Source organism: Ambystoma mexicanum, chromosome 1p (assembly GCF_040938575.1).
Source record: "Ambystoma mexicanum isolate Mex_15411 chromosome 1p, UKY_AmexF1_1, whole genome shotgun sequence".
Taxonomy (NCBI): domain Eukaryota; kingdom Metazoa; phylum Chordata; class Amphibia; order Caudata; family Ambystomatidae; genus Ambystoma; species Ambystoma mexicanum.
In genome coordinates this window covers 1463989547-1464009249 of record NC_090921.1, presented here as the reverse complement: position 1 = coordinate 1464009249, position 19703 = coordinate 1463989547, and the positions used below count along the sequence as shown (strand labels likewise).

The 19703-nt window shown below is 47.2% G+C and overlaps 1 protein-coding gene across 1 annotated transcript in view; it reads right to left on the bottom strand.

The window, feature by feature from the left end:
* SMG5 (SMG5 nonsense mediated mRNA decay factor) overlaps positions 1–19703 on the bottom strand; it is a 1109458-nt gene that overhangs the window by 8185 nt on the left and 1081570 nt on the right. The gene's annotated exons all lie outside the window — the stretch shown is intronic.

Here is a 19703-nt window from a genome sequence, read left to right as displayed (position 1 = left end):
CCATTGTCCGCTGGCCTGACACCAGTGGCTGTAGAGCCACTCTTGCATTGGGCGCATTCGCAGGCGCGCGTGAGGTACCAAATAAATACATGACGCCATCATCCCTAGCAAGCGCATTGCTTTGCGTACCGTCACCTCTCGACCTGCCACATAATGGGGGATCTGAAACAGCAAGTTTTGGACCCTCTCGTTGGAGGGGAAGACGAGGCCGTCCTTTGTTCGAATTAGAGCCCCTAGGAATTGTTTGATTTGGCTGGGGTCTAAGCTGGACTTCTTTTCGTTGATGGAGAAGCCCAGTTGGGACAAAAGGTCTACGTTCTTTTGGGTATTGGAGAAGCATGTTTCGTAAGAATCCCCTGTTATGAGCCAGTCGTCGAGGTAAGGGTATACCGGGATGGATGACCTGCGCAGGTGGGCCGCTGCCACTGCCAGTACTTTCGTGAATACCCTTGGTGCAGATGCTATCCCGAAAGGTAGTACTCCGAACTGGTAGTGTTTGTTCTCTATCTTGAACCTGAGGTATTTTCTGTGCGCTGGCAACATTAAAATATGAAAGTATGCATCTTTCATGTCTAGTGTTGTCATGTAATCCCCTTGTGATAACAGTGGAATTACTTCCTGCAAGGTCACCATACGAAACTTTTGGGGTTTGACAAACTTGTTCGCTGGGCGCAGATCTAATACAAGGCGCATGGTTAAGTCCTTTTTGGGTACAAGGAAGTACACTGAATAAATACCTTCTGTTACCTGAGATAGGGGGACAGCCTCTATAGCTTCTTTTTTTCAGTAGCTCTTCTACTTCTTGAAGAAGGATGGTGAGGTGTTCCGGTGTCATGCGTCGGTTCCGTGGGGGTCTGTACTTCTGGGAACCGTTGAATTCGATGCAGTATCCGTGGGCTATGGTGGATAAAACCCAGCGGTCTGACGATATTCCCTCCCATGCTGATAGGAACGATGTTAGCCGGCCCCCGACCGGTGATGCATGGGAGGGGACCCGAATCTTCGGGTCATTTGTTGGTATTGGGCGTGGAACCTTTGGGGCTGGAGCCGCGACCTCTTCCTTTGCCACGGCGTTGGTCTCTTTGACTGAACTGGTTGTTACCCTGGTTAGAGGGCCAGTTGGTAGCAGAGTAAAATTGCTGTTGGTTTTGCTGGCGTTGGCCACGAAAGGAGCGTCTATTGCCATAGCCGCGTCTGTAAGGGGGCCTAGAAATTTGGTCAAGAGTCTTGATGGTATCAAACTGTTTCTTCGCATGTTCTAGGGCCTCATCAACTGCTTTCCCAAACAGATGTGTTTGTTCTATGGGCTTATTTATCAGGGAAGCCTGGGTTTCCGGCTTAAATCCCGAATTGCGCAGCCAGACATGGCATTTGAGAAGTATTCCCTGAACCAGGGAACGGCCAGCCGTCTCTGCGGCATCTAAGGAGTTCTTTACGATGCCCTGGTTTACAAGAGTTCCCTCTGAGATTATAGCTAACAGGCGTGAACGCAGGGGTTCTGGTGCGTCCTCTGCTTCGCTGCGCAGCTTGCTCCACTGTGCATCTGCGTAGCTAGCTAGTAGGGAATTGTTATTTGCAATCCTAGTTGAGAAGGTGGCGGAGGTCGTGATTCTCTTCCCAAGTACATAGAGCTTCTTGCCCTCTTTGTCAGGTGGTGCCTCACTAGTGGATAGTGGTACCCCCGCTCTTTTTATTGTATTAGTAACTACGAGGGAGTCCGGAATAGAATGTCCTCTGATGTACAAAGGGTCAGAGGACGAAGGGCTGAAGAGCTTTTCTATCCGAGGGTTGACCCCTCTGACTAAGGCAGGATTGGAAAGGGAAGGAGTTATTCTTCTCTTTATAGAAGCCAGGAGCGGAATAGACTGACTAACAGGGGCTTTTTCTTTAATAACTTTTTCTACAAAGTCTATGTCAGGAAGAGTTTCCCCTGTGTCTATTTCAAAATGCGCTGCTGCCTTGCGCAATAGTGCATTAAGTGAAGGTTGGTCATCTATGGGAGAGGTGTTTCCAATAGGTGAATCCTTGGGAGGAGAAGGGTGAAAGGCATCAGGGTCTGAGTGCACTGATGGGGATTGCCAAGGCTGCACTGATGGGGATTGCCAGGGCTGCGAGGTAGCTGTATCTTCTTCAAAAACTCCTGCACTAGTGTAAGGATCTTCTTCAAACCCCTCTTCCTCATGTTCTTCCTCTCCACCCAAACACTCCTCATCTTCCTGGAGGTATTGCTCCTCTTCAGTGAGGTCATATACGTCTGTAGAAGGTGGAAACAGCCTAGGGATCTTGACCCTAGGGTCATCCTGGGGCCATTCTCTTGGTCTTTTGTGTGTGGGTGGGTTTTGGCTTCCCAAAAACCTTTCCATTTTCTCCATACAAGAAAGGAGTCTTTCAAGGGTCTCATGGGGGACCCCTGAATAGTCTAGAGGGGGGAAATCAGTTTTTTCACCTTCCAAACCCTTAGAACGCTCCCACAACGTCGAAGAAAGGTTTCCGTCACCCTCAGAAAAGCCCTCCGGTAGTTCAGAAGTGCCCTTAGATGAAGGGGGCAGTTCCTGGCTACTCTTGTGCTTTTTCGGTGTTTCTATAGCTTTTTGTGCGGTATTCGACGTCTGTTTTGTCGTCCGCTTACGTTTGTCTTCGGAAACAATTCTCGCCAGGCTCTCGACAACGAGTTCGTCAGTAGAGGGCTCTGGTGTCGACGTTGCCTGCGTTACGCGTTGTTCCTCGACGGCCGCTCTATGGAGCGTTACGTCGGATGATTTTGAGGTTGCGCCCGTGTTTGATGAAAGCCCAATCGCTGGTCGCGGCTGCGTTTGCGGGTGGGGCTTGAGACCCTTACGGTCTGAGGTAGACGCCGGAGTGCCCTGCGTCCCCTTCGGCGCTGATGGATCCTTCGTCTTCGACGACGAAGAGCCGTGGGTTGTGTGCTTAGGCCTATGGGGTCTATGTGCGTCCTTGTCGCCGGGGTGTTCATCCCCATAAGCACGGCGTGAGCCGAGCCCGTCGGGGCCGGGGACGGACGTCGAGGAGCGCGAGCGCTCCTTCTGGGGGTTAATGACTTCCGTAACGGACGTCGAGTTATCACCCTCCTCGTCACTTTCTGTAACAGCGGCGGCGGGTGAGGAAACTGACTTCGACATAGCGTAGTCCGCCCACCTCTTAACTTTCCGTTCTTTAAGAGCTCTTGGTTTCAAGAGCTTACAGGCCGCACAGCTGTCCTCCTTATGATCGAGGGGCAAGCAACGATTACAGAGCTTGTGTGTATCCTTCCAAGTGTATTTGCCCCTACAGCGTGGGCAAAACTTAAAAGGTGTCCTCTCCATAGCTGAGGCAATAATAACTGGTGATAACAACCCCAAGGGAAAGATAGGGGAGAAAGAAAGACATTCTCAAAGAGAAGATAAAAGTTCGAACCCCCACTCTCCCTACTGTATGTTGGCCGGCGAGGCCAGGCCACGTGTTCGGCAGCGCCGAAGGATCCCCTCCGTCTCTTCCCCTCTGTCGAAAACTTGCTCGGCGGAGAAACAGCTTCACAGCTAACGTCGAGTGGAGGGATCTTTAACAATATAATAAGTATAATTAAGGACCGAGGTCCGTAGTAAGTATTTTGCAATGTCTCTCTAGGAGCTCCGCGTAAGGCGACCAGAAGCTGGGCGGAAAAAAACAATCTGAGGGACCTTGATGCGTGAGGGATTGTGGGTACAACGCACGTCACTATAGGGATAGTGTTACAGACACGCCTTGTCGACGTCCCCTTTTCGACTACGAAAAATACTCCGCAGTGACCACTGGATGTCGGACCTATGCACAGCATGTGATTCTAAGCAGATTAACAAACATCAGAAATATATATATATACACACACACACCTGTGATCGGGAAATTTAGAGTGCAGAAGCAGAGAGTCGAGGTGCGCTGCTGGCGTGAGCGAGTTGCGCCTCAGTGCGGATCAAGAGACTGAAAGGCTGAGAACTGTGCGGTGGAGCCGTCGACTTGAGAGCCAAGAAGAAAGAAGCTGCCACGCCAAGAGGTCACACTTGCAGGTGTTAAAAAGCAGCATCTAAATCACTGGAGCCTGGAACAAAGCAGACAAGCCCAGCAGAAGCCGCGAGAGACGGGAAGCCGAGAAGCGGTCACGAGAAGGAAAGAACTGAAAGACAGTCACCGGCTGGGCGTAGGAGAAGTCAGGAATGCCAACAAGAACCAGTGAGCCCACCCAGAGACAACGGGGCATATCAGCAGCCATATGCGAAACAAGTAATTGTAAAAAAAAGACGCAGAGCGAGAGAGCTTATTTGTCAAAAAGGGAAATGAACTGCGAGCGAAAACCTTACAAGTATGTGAATGTATACAGTGCAAGCATATGGGACCCTGGACAGGATAATATATCAAGCAGATACATTATCAAACAAAGTAAATGTGGGAGAGAGTATACGAGGCAATTACAAGTGCGTGAATACAAGGACCTCTGGCAGGAGAGTATACCAGGCAGTTGCAATAAATATACAAATGTTACAGAGGTCCTGAGAAAAAATATCAGAACTAGGAAAAGGATTGTGTTTATACCATGTATCCTGAAAGAGGCTAAAGTAAAAAACCAGACAGTTTTGTGTGGCAGTGGTGTTACTGGCCAAGAAAGGCACAAGGAACTGTTACTTGTGAAAATATTAGAAAGTAAAGAGGAATCCAGGGGGCGGGAGCCATCCTCTGGAACAAGGAGTGTTTATCCTTGAAGAACCTTTGTGTTGGAGTTATTTATTGTTCCTTTTTTTTTTTTTTTAACACTTTTGTAAACCGCTCAAGGCTAAGGGGCATTACCATCTTCACCTTCGAATTTAGTTTATAGTGCAAGGCTCAGAATAGAACTTTGGATACAGGACAGTTTTGTTTTGGACATTGACAGACCGATCCTTACTTTTTGGTTTAGGTAGGGAAACTCCTCTAAGAGCAGGGTCAAAGAGGCATTTTCCCAACCCCTCTTACTTTCAATTTAAGTCCTTAACCAAAATCATGACTCACTTGTGCCTGAGTTTAATTCCGGACTCCTCACACGTTACATAACATTGCTTTCCATTTAATGACAAAAAAACAAATGTTTCAGAAACAAAGTTTCACCTTTTTAGAATATCACTTCAAAGCAAACTCATATTTTCAAAGGAAACCACTACTCGTGTGCATTCATACCGCACAGAGGAACCTCTGCAGCACTTCATATACTTTACTAAGCCATTCAGCAACATTCCTTGGAGTAAAATTATATGCAGCTGTGAGGAATCGGGCGGTTAATAAAGTGGCATGCATCTTTCTGATGGTTTGAGATGAGTTTTTATTTTTGTTGATGTATGGTAATGAATGTTAACATAACATGGCTACTAACCTTTGCGCTGGCATTCTTACAATTCATGAATTGTACATGCAGTAGCCCAATAGTGTATGCAAGATAAGTTAGCAGTCCAAAACTGTACATTGTTTGTGATAAAGTATAAATAAATGGAAAGTAGCCTATCAGAGTATTGAGCAAACTCTCCATAGAGTCACCAAAGGGATTCATTCCGAAGCAACTCAATGTAAAGGTCATGCATGACAAAAATTCAAATGTGAAAACTACATTGCACTTAAATGCTTACTAGGGTGAAACTGGGCAGGACATCGCAGAATTTGTGGGTTTGAGTCCGAAGTAAAAAGGAACACATTGTAAAGTCCAAGGTACACAAAATAAGGCTGTAACACAATGGAAGGTTGCCATTTTAAAACGAAACTTTCTAGTTTTGGAAAGTAAACGTTACTTACAGCAATATTGTCCCAAATGAATACCGATTACTCTGCAGATTCCCCAATCTTGAAATACCTCAAAAGTTTGATACCCTAAGAATCCATGATCTAATTAAGGTTGGCAAGTAGCTATTTGCAAATAGGTTTTCTCAGTTTCACAAATATGCGCAATGTAGCTACGGGCCAGTTCAATTTTCTAACTTCCAACATCTGCCAGGGCTTAAGCATGTGCAGTGCTGGTTTGCATATCACTTGTTACTGATGGGGACTGCAGGAGTCACAGAGCTTGGATTTTATTGAACGATACCTTACACTAATCTTACCACCCACAAAGAAATGCTGTTGACCAGTCCTCTTTGGATTCTCTTCCACACTAACTGCAGTGCCTATGAATCGAGTCCAGCACCTGTGGGCGAGCCACATTCCAAAATCAGATGGAAGATCTACATAGAATGCACGTGCACCCGTGGGTGAATTTGGTTGCATGGACCCAGGCACCTCTGCAATTGTTAGCACCCAAGGCCAATACCTACTGAAGTATTGATGTGGTGGACTGAGGCGTTGAATAGGTCTTGTGTAATAATCTTGGCATGAGCAAGACCAGACTTAAATGGCTGTTGGTTCCTTGGTGAAAGGTATGCAAGGAATTTGGCAAGTTCCCTCCACAGCTTCTGATTGGCAGCGGCTAATAGAATCTACATTGGCTTTCCTGATGTGTAACAAAGCACTCAAGTAAACCGAATGCCCTTGAGACTCGAGTAGTTTATCTTCTTTGTTGAGCAAAGAGCAGGGGACGCTAGAAGCGGATGGTTTGTGGACAGGAGCTGTAGGTGGCGGAGGGCGCAGAACCTCACTTGGCTGAGCTGGCTGGACTGGAGTAGCTGAAGCAGGCAGCAGGCCCACCGGGGCAGTAGAACATGTTGCTGTGGCTATTGCTGCTGTGGGTGGTGCTGTAGGAGTAGGCAGAGATGCAAGTGGAGGCATCAGTGGAATCAACTTGGATAAGGGCTATGTATCAGTCTGCAAAAAACGGATTTTTCAACAAGTTTCACACTGGCAAGTTCAATCTTCCTGGGAGACTTGCGACTGAACAGAAGACTGAGTGGAGGATGTTGCCACAGTAGGGGTCTGTGTGGCCATAGCTAGGGGAAGAGGGAGTATGAGTGGCCCATGATGCAGTGACTGGGTTACATCATGATTCCCTGTCTTTTTTCCTATCCCCTCCCCTTACTTTCTTTCAATGCACTTACTCTATCAGAATTGTCCCTGGACCTAGTATGATAGCAACCTTGTTTGTCTCCTCCCCCCTCCCCTTGCTTGCCCCTGCCCCATCCAGCACTATCTGAAATGTCGTCAGGCCGAGTACGAAAGTTAATTTCACATCCTTACTGTTCATGGCCTGTAAGAACGTCATTGTATTTTCCCTTGTTCTCTCCCTGCCTTGAAGCGCTTTGAAACACATTGTTTATAGGTGCTATATAAATAAACGATCATATAATATATCATGGCCTGTGATCCGGATCCCAGGATACTGGAGTAGAGGAGCCTGACAGGTAGGATGCCTAGGCTCCAGTGTGTCTGTTGAGGCAGAAAGTGAGAGAGGAGCCCGAAACTTCCCTGGCCTTTGTCTTAGGGTTTGCCTGGCTGAAACCAGTTTGAACTGGGCAGCTGGCTGTCCTACAAGGACAGCCACCCCCAGGTGACAAACAGGTCCATAGGACTGAATAAATAGGTTCCTGCATAAAAAGCGAGTTTTCGGACAGAAGGCTAAATCGATCACTGGAACTGAAGCTCTGAAAAAGACGACGACCAGAGACACCTGCTGCACCTCCAGTAACTGCAGAAGCACCTGCTGCTGTCCGAACCCTGTTAATGAATTAACAGAGAAGCTTCGTCAAGGACAACTTGCTCCTCTAGGCTGGTGTGCCAAACCAGCCTCAAGACACTCTTAAATTTGAGCCATCCCCAGACGTCCTGCAACTTTCCTGGGATGCAGAAGCACAATACCCGAGGGTACCTCGACCACCTTGAAGTGCATTGCCTTGCCATTGACTAATCTCGCTGGAACTTCGTTGGCATCCGTGTGGACCTCCAGAAGCACGAATCCTCTCCTCAAAGTCCCCTCACCAGAGTGCAGGAAAGAAAAACAATGATGATTCCAATGTGGCAGTGATTGTAAACTCGTGAATGTCTAGCTCCTGCAGGAACGATGGCCGCCTACGCGGAGCGGCCGCCCTCATCTGAAAATATTGTAGTGTCTTAATGGGGCCATTACCCAAGTTCGTCACAAACTTTTCCAGTGTCACAAACCTCCCTTCCGGGAACAAATCTCTCTGAACCATCTGCTGTTCAGAATTCCAAGACTTAATTGTCCGAATTCTATGGGGGGGGGTGGGGGGAGGGAGCCATGGGCTGTTCCACAGGGGCACTGCCCCACTAAACAGAGCAGCTACCCCCAGTCTCTTGCTAAGCGTTCACCATCGTACGAACCAGCTCAAAAATAGAGGAGTCCAAATGCCGCTCACTGAAAAGGATAGACCTCAAGTTCGTCAGTGCAGCACTACAGAACTCCAATGCTCGATGTACGGGGCCGAAGAATACCAGTGGTCAGCATACTGTGCTTGCACAACTATATAGTACAGTTCGAAGTCAGGGGCTACCAGACACCCTCGATCATAGGATTCGGCTAATCCTTGCTAACTCATCCGGGCCACCCCAGCTCCCCATACGTATTTGATAGCCAAGGACCGAAGCTTACTAAAGAAGAGTCGCCCAGGCCATATCGGGACAGTGCTAAAGTAATACAATAATTTGGGGATGACTACCACCATTTTCAGTAAAGATAACCTCCCATATAAAGACATAGGCATTCTGGCCCACAGCTGCAGCTTCACAGCAAGGGAATTTAGATCTGCCTCATGGTTCTCAACATATAGCGAGTGATGCAATAGAGACATTAATATGCCCAGGTATTTAAATCCAGTCGGGACCCACCTGAATCCCAATAGTTCAACTGGCCTTTGTGTGTTGTCCATAAGCAGAAATAACTCTGATTTCACCAAATGAATTATGTAGTCGGAATAACGTGTACATTTATGGATCTCCACCATCATCGGCCCCATGTTTTGCTCTGTGTCTCAAATGGACAGTAGGGCATTGTTTGCGTACTGCAAGATAACTTTAGGTGGACCCGCTATACGGATTCATCTATGCCCATGCCTGACCCCCCATCAGCCGTCCGAGAGTTTCTATCGCTCGGGCAAACAGAGGTGGTAGGGGGCACCCATGTTGTGTCCTGCGCCCCATCTGAAAGCCCTATGACATGCCATTGGTGCGAACACTTGCGCCCGGGCCAGGATACAACAGTTGTACACAGCTAATAAAGTAGCCCCCAAACTGCAAGTGTCGCAGAACCACTAACACGAATTTCTAAGACACAGAATCAAAGGCTTTCTCAGCGTCCAAGAAAGCATCAACTGCCCTGACCTTCTGGTCCATCTGTGATACATTAGAGAATAGGGGAGGAGGGAGGAGACAAACGAGGTTGCTATCATACTAGGTCCAGAAAAGCAGCCGTACAATAAGTGCAGTGGATCGGTCCGGAATAAACCCCTCCCCCCCCCCGACTGATCCGGATTTACCAGCAATGACATGTATGTTAACAATAGAGTGGCCAGAATTCTAGCAAATATCTTTGCTTCTGCATTGAACGATGACAGTGGCCTGTACAAGGCCAATTCATGAGATGGTCTACCTGGCTTCAAAAATAAAGAGATTATGGCCTCGAGAGGGATGACTGTAACCTGCCAAGTTCAAACAATTCTTCCCAAAACCTCAACAATCTTGGCACCAGTGTCAGCCGGAGCCCTTTACACAATTCAATACCGAACCTATTGGTTCCGGGGGACTTCCCGGATGCCAGCGACATAATTGCTGCCAATATTTTCCCCACCGTAATCGGCAGATCAAGGGCTAGACGCACCTTTTCAGGTAAGCCTGGGAGAACAATGTGCTGCATATGTAATTATCCAACTCCTCACCCGTAAACGCATAGGGATGGACATATAGGGCCGCATAATAGTGCCAGAACTACTCAATGATTCACTCATTTGTTGTGAACATGTCCCATGTGCGCCCCCTGATTACGGCTATGTGCTGCATTCCTCTCTCACCCCAAACCACTCTGGCCAAGTAGCCTCCTGGCCTATCAGCCTCCCCATATATGCACACCTGGGTTGATGTTGCCATATACCTGGCCTCCTTATCCACCAGCTCCCTAAATTTCAACATGTTCCCCTTAATCAATTCCAGAAGTGCCCTATCACTGGATGTTCCATAGTCATTCTTGAGCTGCCTCAACTGTGTTTCAACCTCCTGCAATTCTCTGAATCTCCCTCAACATTCCCGTGGTCATGGACATCATTTTCCCCCATAACCACAACTTAAAAGTCTCCCATACCAAGGCACTGAAAACTTTTCCTGTAAGAAGGACAGTAGACCTGTATCCAGCAATATTGTGGGAGACATCTCCCATAATGGTTGGGGTGTAGTGGGGCAATCCCACAACATGGACATCCCCACTGGTGAATGGTCAGAAAGGGTCCTTGGGTGGATCGAACAGCCCTGCACCCGTGGCACCCAGCCAGCCGATACCAATCAACCTATCCTGGACTGTGCGTCATGAACCGAGTAATCGGTGTACTCGGCCACCCCAGGATTCCGATTTCTCCAAACATCCACTAGTGCCATCTGGGACATAATCTGTCCTATCCTTAGTGCTGCACCCGATAGGCCACGATTAGTGGTTCTCGAATGGTCCAACACCCATACCAGTACAGCATTAAAATCTCCACCCCATACTATCAATGCGGCGGTCTCCATCAGAAGTATCTTGGATATATCACAGTAAAATCCAAGGTCATCGATATTTGGACCATATGTATTGACCAATCACACTCTTGTTCCAGAGATTTCCCCACAGACAATCGCATCTCCCCAAAGGGTCTATGCATCTTTTATCTACTTGAAAATGCAGCGATCGGTGTACCACAGTGAGCACTCCTCTCACTTGTGTTGATTACTCTGTGTAATATTGTTGCTTGCCCCACTTAGGTGCAAACCCCTTGAGCAACAGTCCCAATTCATGCGTTTTCTGGAACATCACATTGTAGGTGGGTGGTGGTCTAAGTAAGTAAGCACCTTGCTTGATTTAGCAGGGCTGAGGCCACGGACATTCCATGTGATCATTGTTACACCATCACCCATTAATTTCCATTGGACCTATAGCTTGCCCATACTGTATCCTTCATAGACTGACACCCCATCGCTTGACAAGCAACATGTCTGTCAACTTTTGAAACGCAACACCTCCCTCCCCTGCATGTTCCCCCCACTATCCCCAACTAGAAATAATGCCACCCATGCCCCAGCCCACCCCACTCCACCCTCATCCTCCCCCACCCTCATCCTCCCCCACCCTCATTCTTCCCAACTTGATGCATCCAATAGTTATGGTGGAAATCTCCTAGTGTGCGCTGCGAGCCACAGCGTCATCTGTGGGGCGGCTATGTGCCCCAGCCGTCCTCTTAATGTCTGCGTGCCAGTGCTCAGCTGTGTCACATCTCGGGTGTGCAGTACCATAATATTACAATCGGTCTCCCCATTCACCGGGGCGGAAGCCGTTGCTAGGCTAGGACTTCTGTTACCGCTCTCCCTCGGCAGCAAAGGAATAGATGCCTCTATATAGGCAATAGCATCAGCTTTAAAAGCGTGCTCTACCGTCTACCACCATGCTATAGTCGCAGTTTAGCAGGGAACATGAGAGCACATGGGATCTGTCAGGCTTGCATGCTTCACTGGATCATAGGATCTCTGCAGCACCTGAACCCCAGCCGCGAAATCAGGATAAATATGGTTGTTGCTGGCCTCATAACGGAGCGTTCCGTGTTCATGGGACAGTTTAAGGACAAGATCCCTGTCCCCATAATTGAGCAATGATAGTGTGCGGATGGGCCCCGGGCTTTAGGAGATGTGCAAGAGCACGATGGGTGAGCTACACCGAGAACTGAGCTGTTTCAAATAGGTTTTTCAGTAGCTCAACAAATGTTCCATGGGCCCTTTGACAGCCTTTTCAGGCACCCCAACTATCTGCATGTTATTGCGCCATGAGCGCAACAAAGCGTAGTCACACTTGACCTGAACTGCCGCTAATTCTGCCTTCAATTCAGATATGGCATGGACGTGCTGTCCCACCTTATCTTCCACCTCTCCTATTCTTGTCTCTTCTTCTGTGATACGAACGCTCTCTTTATCCAGCTTAGACTTCCGGGTGCTGATGTTAGCCACAATATCATCCAATTTGACATTGACATGAATCCTTCTCGCATTGCCAACATCAACTAGTCCTCGCAAGAGCGCCCTTCCAGGGCACATTGGGCACCGCCACTATCAAGTTCATCCACCCTAGGGGCCCGCGCCCAAGGCTTTGTATAGGAATCCATAGGATCCTTCTTCCCTGCGTTCATTGTCATCATGCAGTGATACGTGGCCAAACCTGTATTCCGTTTGTTCCCACTTGGTGTTAGCTGACCCCACTCGTCCACTCCCCCGCCCACAACACACCAGCTCTGTCACTGCACGTCAAGACATCGCACCCAGGTCGGCTCCAGGGGTCACGTCACTCAACCAGAGTCAGGATTCAGGCTTTGTGCTCTAGAAAACAGATTTGCAACCCACTGGGTACAGCCTGGGAGATCCCAACACAAGGGTTCAATAAAGCTAGAGCACAGGGAGAACTAGTACCAGCACTGCACCTAGTTTACCAAGAGGCTGGGTGGGAGAAACCCCATCAACCCCGCTCCAAGGTGTGTAGAATAAGGAGTATGAAGCAAGGGCCAGCTGGACAGTGGGCACATAGTCCATCCACCAGTGGAACACAGATGGTCCCAGCACAAGGATCCAATCGAGCTAGAACTCAGAGACAAGCTGCACCAACATCATGTTATTCCATCTAGTCTCCAGAAGACTGGGTGCAAGTCACTACACAGATCTAAATCCGGGGGCAGCAGGGTAAAGCATGTCAAGCAAATTCCAACTGGGCAGCCAGCTTGGGATCTAGTCGCCCAGGGGTTCAATCAGGCACAAGGGATTGACTGATCAGGATTATCCCTTCTGCAGTGTGGCACTAAATCAGTCACCCACCTCAGCCATTCCCATCCATTATGTAGGGCCTCGCAGCACACCACTCCTGCTGTGCAGGTTCCACTGCTTAAGGGCCCCCAGCGGTCCTCCGGTGGGTGCCCTTCATCCCACAAATGTTGTTACTGTTATGAGCAGGCCACGAACCGGTTGTAGTATTTGCCAATAATAGTGTGCGCCTCTCAGCGCATGCCACTGTCTGGTGCCCTGCTGCTCCTCCAGGCCCAATGCCGCCCAGGACACAAATCGGGAGGAGCTGCCACAGATCACAGCCCTGCCGGCCCGCCCTTGTTGCAGTGATGCGGTGCTGTCTTCCACCAGCCTCTCCCCGTCTACGAGGGTCCGCCCAAATGTGAGCGTGATCGCAGGGCCAGCCATCCACGACCCTGCTCAGGCCGACTGCCTCAGCAGCCCACCAACTCGGCTGCACCTTCCGAACAGCATTGCTCCACAGGCGCGGCTGTTCCTCTTCACTGTGGCCCACCACAACGCAATGTCCAGGCCGGCGGACCCCAGGATCGCCTCAGGACTCTGCCACAGGGAGCCAAACACCATCTATACAAATATTGCACCATCAGGCACAAATGAATTGGCACCAGGCAGGATGAATATACAAAAAGGATTTCCCCGGGGCTGGGGAGACGATCCCAAGCGGCCATCTTTGCTGCAGCTGCCCCCCTGTCGCATTCCTATTGGCTTGGGCATTGTTGGTTTCCAAACAGTAAATCCTCGGAACCTCTTGGCTTGGGCATTGCTTGCTTCCCTCCAAAAACTGAACTGAAGAACTCCTTTCTTGTTAGGGAAAAGAATGCCTAAACCTTACAAGAGTTGCTACTAGTATTGCTCACCTGTGATTGCTGCTCTGTATAGTCTTGAACTTGCCTAAACTTGAATACTGTAGAGTGGATTTAAAATAAGTACTTATACTGACCTCAACTGAAGTCACTCTGTGTGTGGATAAGAAAAGCATATAACAATTTACTCGCCTGTTTTTCCCTTACTATTCTAAATGAATGTTTGATGTTGCTCTGAGTTTATAACGGCCTTGTATATTTATATATACAAAATAAAATCACTATTTTTGATATAACTGCAAGTGTGTAAGTGTTTCTTTGGATCTATGTAGGTTTATTTCCTTGTACTGATTTACAGTTCATATTCCTCCTCCTACTATGAGCCTGGATGCTCTGCACTCTACCAACCTTGGGTAGTACAGGCCTATATTAGAAGTTGGGGACTTGACACCAAGGGATAAGTCTTGTAGAGCCCAACACCAAAGGTACTGTAGAAAAATGTACCTTTGACATAAATGTTCAGGGTTGCCCTTATCTATTACTCCGCTGTGAAAATGTATAGTCAAAGAATCCAAGAACCTTCTCCAACTATCTTTACATTACTGAGGCGTTTATATGTTGATTTTTCCATATTTTAATGGAATTCCAGCCAAAAGCATTAGAGGTATATCAGCTGGCTGCAGTAGGTAACTTGTCTTATTTCTGTTTCGCCCCCTGCAAACACCAGAGATGTAACGATGAGAAGGGGGTTGAGTTCTTTTTATTCAGCATTTTTATAAGATGTGCCTTTTCCACTTGCATATATTTCACATGTAAACTTTACCATTTCACAAGACCAGATGTAGACTTTTTTTATGTTGCATTAATATTACAGACCAGTCTAGGTGCTTCTCAGAGTGACTGCAGACAATTTGTGAGAGAAACCAGATATTGGCATTGAAACCAAAATTCCTCATTCTCGGGGAGGAAGGGCATGGGATGGGGGTGGTGTGGTAGGGGGGGTATGGTTCTGTATAGCTCAGGGGCGACATGCTCGCCTTGGAAGCAAGACACAGAGCAGCACAGGTTCGATCCCCGGGTCCGCGCTTAGAAACCTCTGGGTATTAAGCATGTTATAAATACCCTATCATATCATTCCAACCTTCTCTCAATTGTGTCCAGTTGGCAGACAGCTTGTGTTCTTATCACTTCCTCTAAAAGATTGTTTTTTGGACCTAACCGAAAGTAGACAATTAGCCGTAACAATTACCTCTAGTGCAGTCAACTGTCTTGGGCAGCAGAGATCTGAAAACACTCTTTCAACTAACATAACATAGAAGATAACAGGCTTGAATTAGAGAGGCAGCAATAACTTTTTTTATTTGCTTTTTTTCAAACCTTAAAAAAAAAGAAGGAACCGAAGAAAAACATCCTAAGTACACAGTACAACATCAACGAAAAGAAGATTACATGTTTACGTCCAATTCCATAGATAGATCACCTCTTATATCCACTGGGCACGCGTCCAAGCATTTTCCACAATTAATGAGCAGATTTTAGGTCCAATCGGTCTTTAATGACACGAAGAAAAGAAACCAGGGCATATATCACAGATCTATTAGACCCATCAAACATGGCTCTCCACCAATCTTCACAAGGTACAAACTGAAATTTCTCTGTTACTGGGCCAAAGATGATGATTCTTTCTTGTTCGAACCCGGAACATGTTATTGTTAAATGCTTAAGCGTTTCATTTGAGGTTTTACAGAATCGACAGACTAGATCTAAATCGAGTGACTGGGACCAAAAGCATAGTCGCTCTTTGGTAGGCAGTACATTGAGTCTGAACTGCAAGTATATAAGTCTAGACCACTGGTCCGGGAAGCAAGTCAAATATTCTGGAAGACGGCCGTAAGCTCTCGCCTCTTCGGGAGCTTCTTTCATTGTTTGTGATTCTGATCTTAGTTTGCAAGTGTTGATCCAATCGGTTCTCCACAACTTTAGTTTCGCAGAGTCGGGATTTTCAAGGAGGGTTTGTGTTGTGATGTCGTAGGTATCAAGAACCTCTCGACACAGCTCATTCCATTGGTACAGGATTGTTTGAACTTTTTCAGAATTTGGATTGTGAAGTATTGCAATTTGTCGAGGCGGGTTCATTAGTATTGTTTACCTGAAAAGGCTTAGGAGATTCCAGGCAACTCTTGCTTGAATTGAGATGTAGCCCAGTTCATATCTTACACAAACTGTTACGGTCCCCTTTGGGAGGTGAAGAACTTTGAACCAAAAGATATTTTCACGCGTATTCCACACCTCATGCCCAGATCCGAATGCATTTTCTCCACCATATATTAAGGATGGAAGCACCTTTTGTTGGAAAAAGGTTACCGTAGGTTTTAGAGAAAATGTACCAAATTTCTTGTTAACCAACGTCGCCTGGCAAACCAGTTGCCCGCATTTGCGCTTTACTGTCTCTGCCCAAGGTGCATCATTTCTGCTAGCACTGATTCTCATCCCTAGATAGGTGGTATTCTTCACAATCCTGATGGGTTCTTTATCCAAGTACCATTTGAAGTTCTTCTTATTTCCTTTAGAGCGCTGTAATTTTTCAAAGACAATGATTTTGCATTTCCCCAAATTGATGTTGAGACCATTATCTGATAGGTACTTTTCCGCAACACTAAGTTTGCGTTGGAGTCCTACTAGTGTTAGATCCAACAGAATAATGTTGTCCGCATAAACAAGGTAATCAATCTGGGTACCATGTATTTTAGGTGGAAACGTGGTCAGCCCTTTGAAAATGTCTTTGATATCTGAAATGAACAAGTTGAAGATACTCACTGCTAGGGGCCACCTTTGTTTGACACCTGTAAATGTGTTAATTGGGGCCGATAGATTGCCCCTAAGGTCTAGTCTGACTCTAATGGAGGTGTTTGTGTGGAGTTCACGAATGGCAGCCAGCAGGCTGGATGGACAGTTCCACTCGCTCAGTTTCCCCCATAATAGTTCTCTAATAATGTTGTCAAAGGCCCGAGATAGATCAATTAGGGCCAAGTAAATCTTAGAGTTGGACCAGTGGGCTTTCATCTTCAGTAAGTTTAGCAGTAGGAGGTTGACGCAGCATCCCACACCCTTAACAAATCCAGTCTGTCTCGGGTCCACTTGATCGCATTTAATAGACCACTCCAGGAGTTGTTGTTGAAGAAGGGAAGCATATACTTTCCCCAAAACATCAAGCAGGCCGATGGGCCTATAGTTCTTAGGGTTTCTGCGGTCTCCTTTTTTGAAAATCGGTATGATCACTTCCGATTTCCATGACTTCGGGGTCTTACAGCACTTGATGATTCGATTGAACAAAATTTCACAAAAGGCTGACCATTCTTCCGGGTGACGTTTGATAGAAAAGTTTGTAAGCCCATCCGGCCCCGGGGCTCTAGAGTCGTGCACGTTCTTAATGACTCGCAAGATGTCATCATAGTGAAAGGTAAGATCCCAGTGACCTAATGTTGGCGAGTCCCATTCTTTAAAGCCTTTGACTTTACGATAAAGGTCAGAGTAGAAAGAGAGCCACTCTGTCTCTAGGACCAAATTTGCCTGCAGAGCGTGTTGTGGGGCAAGGTTGTCATTTATGAGTCTCCAGTAGTCGGCTGGATTCATACTCGCCATTTTCAACAACATAAGCTCTGCGTCATTTTGTAGCATACTGGCCTTATGAGATTTAAGCCAGTTCTTATAGGCTTGTTTAAGTTTCCGTGATTGTTCACTGGCAACTTCGGAGAGGGGTTTTCGCATCTTTCTCAATTGCCAACGGAGAAGTCTTTTCCGTTGGGAGATCTCAAGATCAAATTTGTGTTTGCATGTGAATTCACTGTTTTAGATTTTTCTTCTGTTCCCGGTATTGGGTCAGCAGGTGGTCGTATTCCAAGGATCCAGAAATCTGAAAGTCCGCCGAGATGAGGGATATCTCGACAGTGTCGAGGTGTAGACGGATGCGACCAGCACCCGCTCTGACCACGTGAGCCCAGCGCTCCTGTTCTGTTCGAGCCTGTGAAGAGAAGGTTAGGATCACCATGTCTTGGTCACTATAGGGCATGTTTGTGACTACAAGACCATTGGTTCTCATGTGGATATTTTCAGACACCAAGATGTAGTCAAGTGTTGAGCTAGACTCTCCTCTTCTCCATGTCGGGGCTGCTGGAATATCTCCTGGTGTTTGACCATTAAGCATCGTTAGTTCTCGTAAATACATTTCCACGCACCACTGCGTTGTCAGTTGTTCCTCGGGTTTGCTGACTCTCTTCTTGCAGCCAATTAAATTTAAATGGCTGATACAGTCAATATTAAGATCACCACAAATGATCAAGTCGTCTGCGTTGCCCAGTTCCATAAGATCGTCAATGACAGTTGTTACTTCGTCAGTGAAAAAAACTTTGCGCCAATAGCTCCATGGTTCCAATAAAGATTAATGATGTAGAGTTTACAGACTTGATCTTGTGCAGCCCCTGGAGAACTGACGGTTACCACCTGAATAAACGGAGAGATGTTAACACAATTCGTGATCCTGAAACCGGAGGCCATTGTAACTGCTACCAAGAGACCGGCCATAGGTCTACCTTTAAGTTGCTTAATCGCTGGGTTATGGGCTATTTCGAACCCCTCCAGTATTGGGTTATCACACAGCCATGTCTCCTGTAAACAGATAAGGTCTAAGTCGGCAATCCATGCTGTATTAAACAAATGACTAAAACCTGTTCCAGGATCCCAGTTTGCAGTTTGTGGAAGATTTGTAGGCCTGGCGTTAGTCCGACAGTTGAGTGTTTAACATGCCGGCAACCCAAGACCAGTCATTTCCTTTCATTGACTCAGGCACACCGTCTTTATCATGGTCCGCATTAAGCATTGTACGATCCACTCCTTGAATAGTTATCTTTATGGAGTCAAGCCGTGATGTCTCAGGCAGTTGTTTTGGATCCACGAGTGCTGGGCTTGATGAAGTCGTGATGGATAACAGTTTCGCAGGTTCAATCGGCTCCGTCATGTGTGCGTTTTTGGTTTCACCATTGGACATTTTGTCAGGCACTTTTTCCATTGGTCGGGCTACACCTCGAATCGGAGCTAAAGTAATGTCGAAACCCAGCGACATTAGCAAAGGACCTGCTTGAAGTAGCAGGTCGACAATGAGTTTAGACTGAAGATGTAGTATGACTGCGTCGTTTTTGGTGTTGCTAAAGAATTCCACAATTTTTAGATCTCCAGATTCAATGGCTCCGAGGCTCGGTACAAGGTGGCATAGCCACAGAACATTGTGGCGATTCAAAATTAAGTCATCTGCAGAGTCTATGCGTTCAAGAAGCACTTGATGGCACGTTGTTTCATTTCTTGAGTGACTTTCCTTCTTTAAGTCGCTGTGAGATCGATAGATGTTTGAGTTGTCTTTTGAGTTGTCTTTTTCTGTAGGTCTTGTTTGGATGCTCCCGCCAATTCTGGAATCTGAATACATTACAGATTTGAAGTCCTTTTCGTACTCATTTGTGGTTTGGGGCCAAGCTAGCGGGAGCTTATTGCAAGTGGCCGATTGTGTGTGGGCGTCAGTTGACTTGGTCTGACATGCCAGTTTACTTGACGATGCTAGTATCTTGCAACGTCTTTCATCCAGCGTCAACCATCTTTCCCTGAGTGGCCGGGCGGTTTGGTACATCTACTGTCGATTGCAAGACTTCACACAATCTTACAACTCTATTCGGTTGTTGAGGTGGGATTCTGTCGTTCTTGTTTCCAGCGCACAGAGGTTACGGGGCAAGAGGAGCATTGTCTGCAGGTTGTAAAGGTGCTGGTACTAAAGAAGGTTGCGGCGCACTTGGGGTCTTGTCGGTGGATGGAGCAGTAGCACTGTCGATAAATGAGTCGCTTGTGTTGGAGAGCTCTTCCAATACGACAGCATCCCCGATCGCCCCGAGCTCCTCC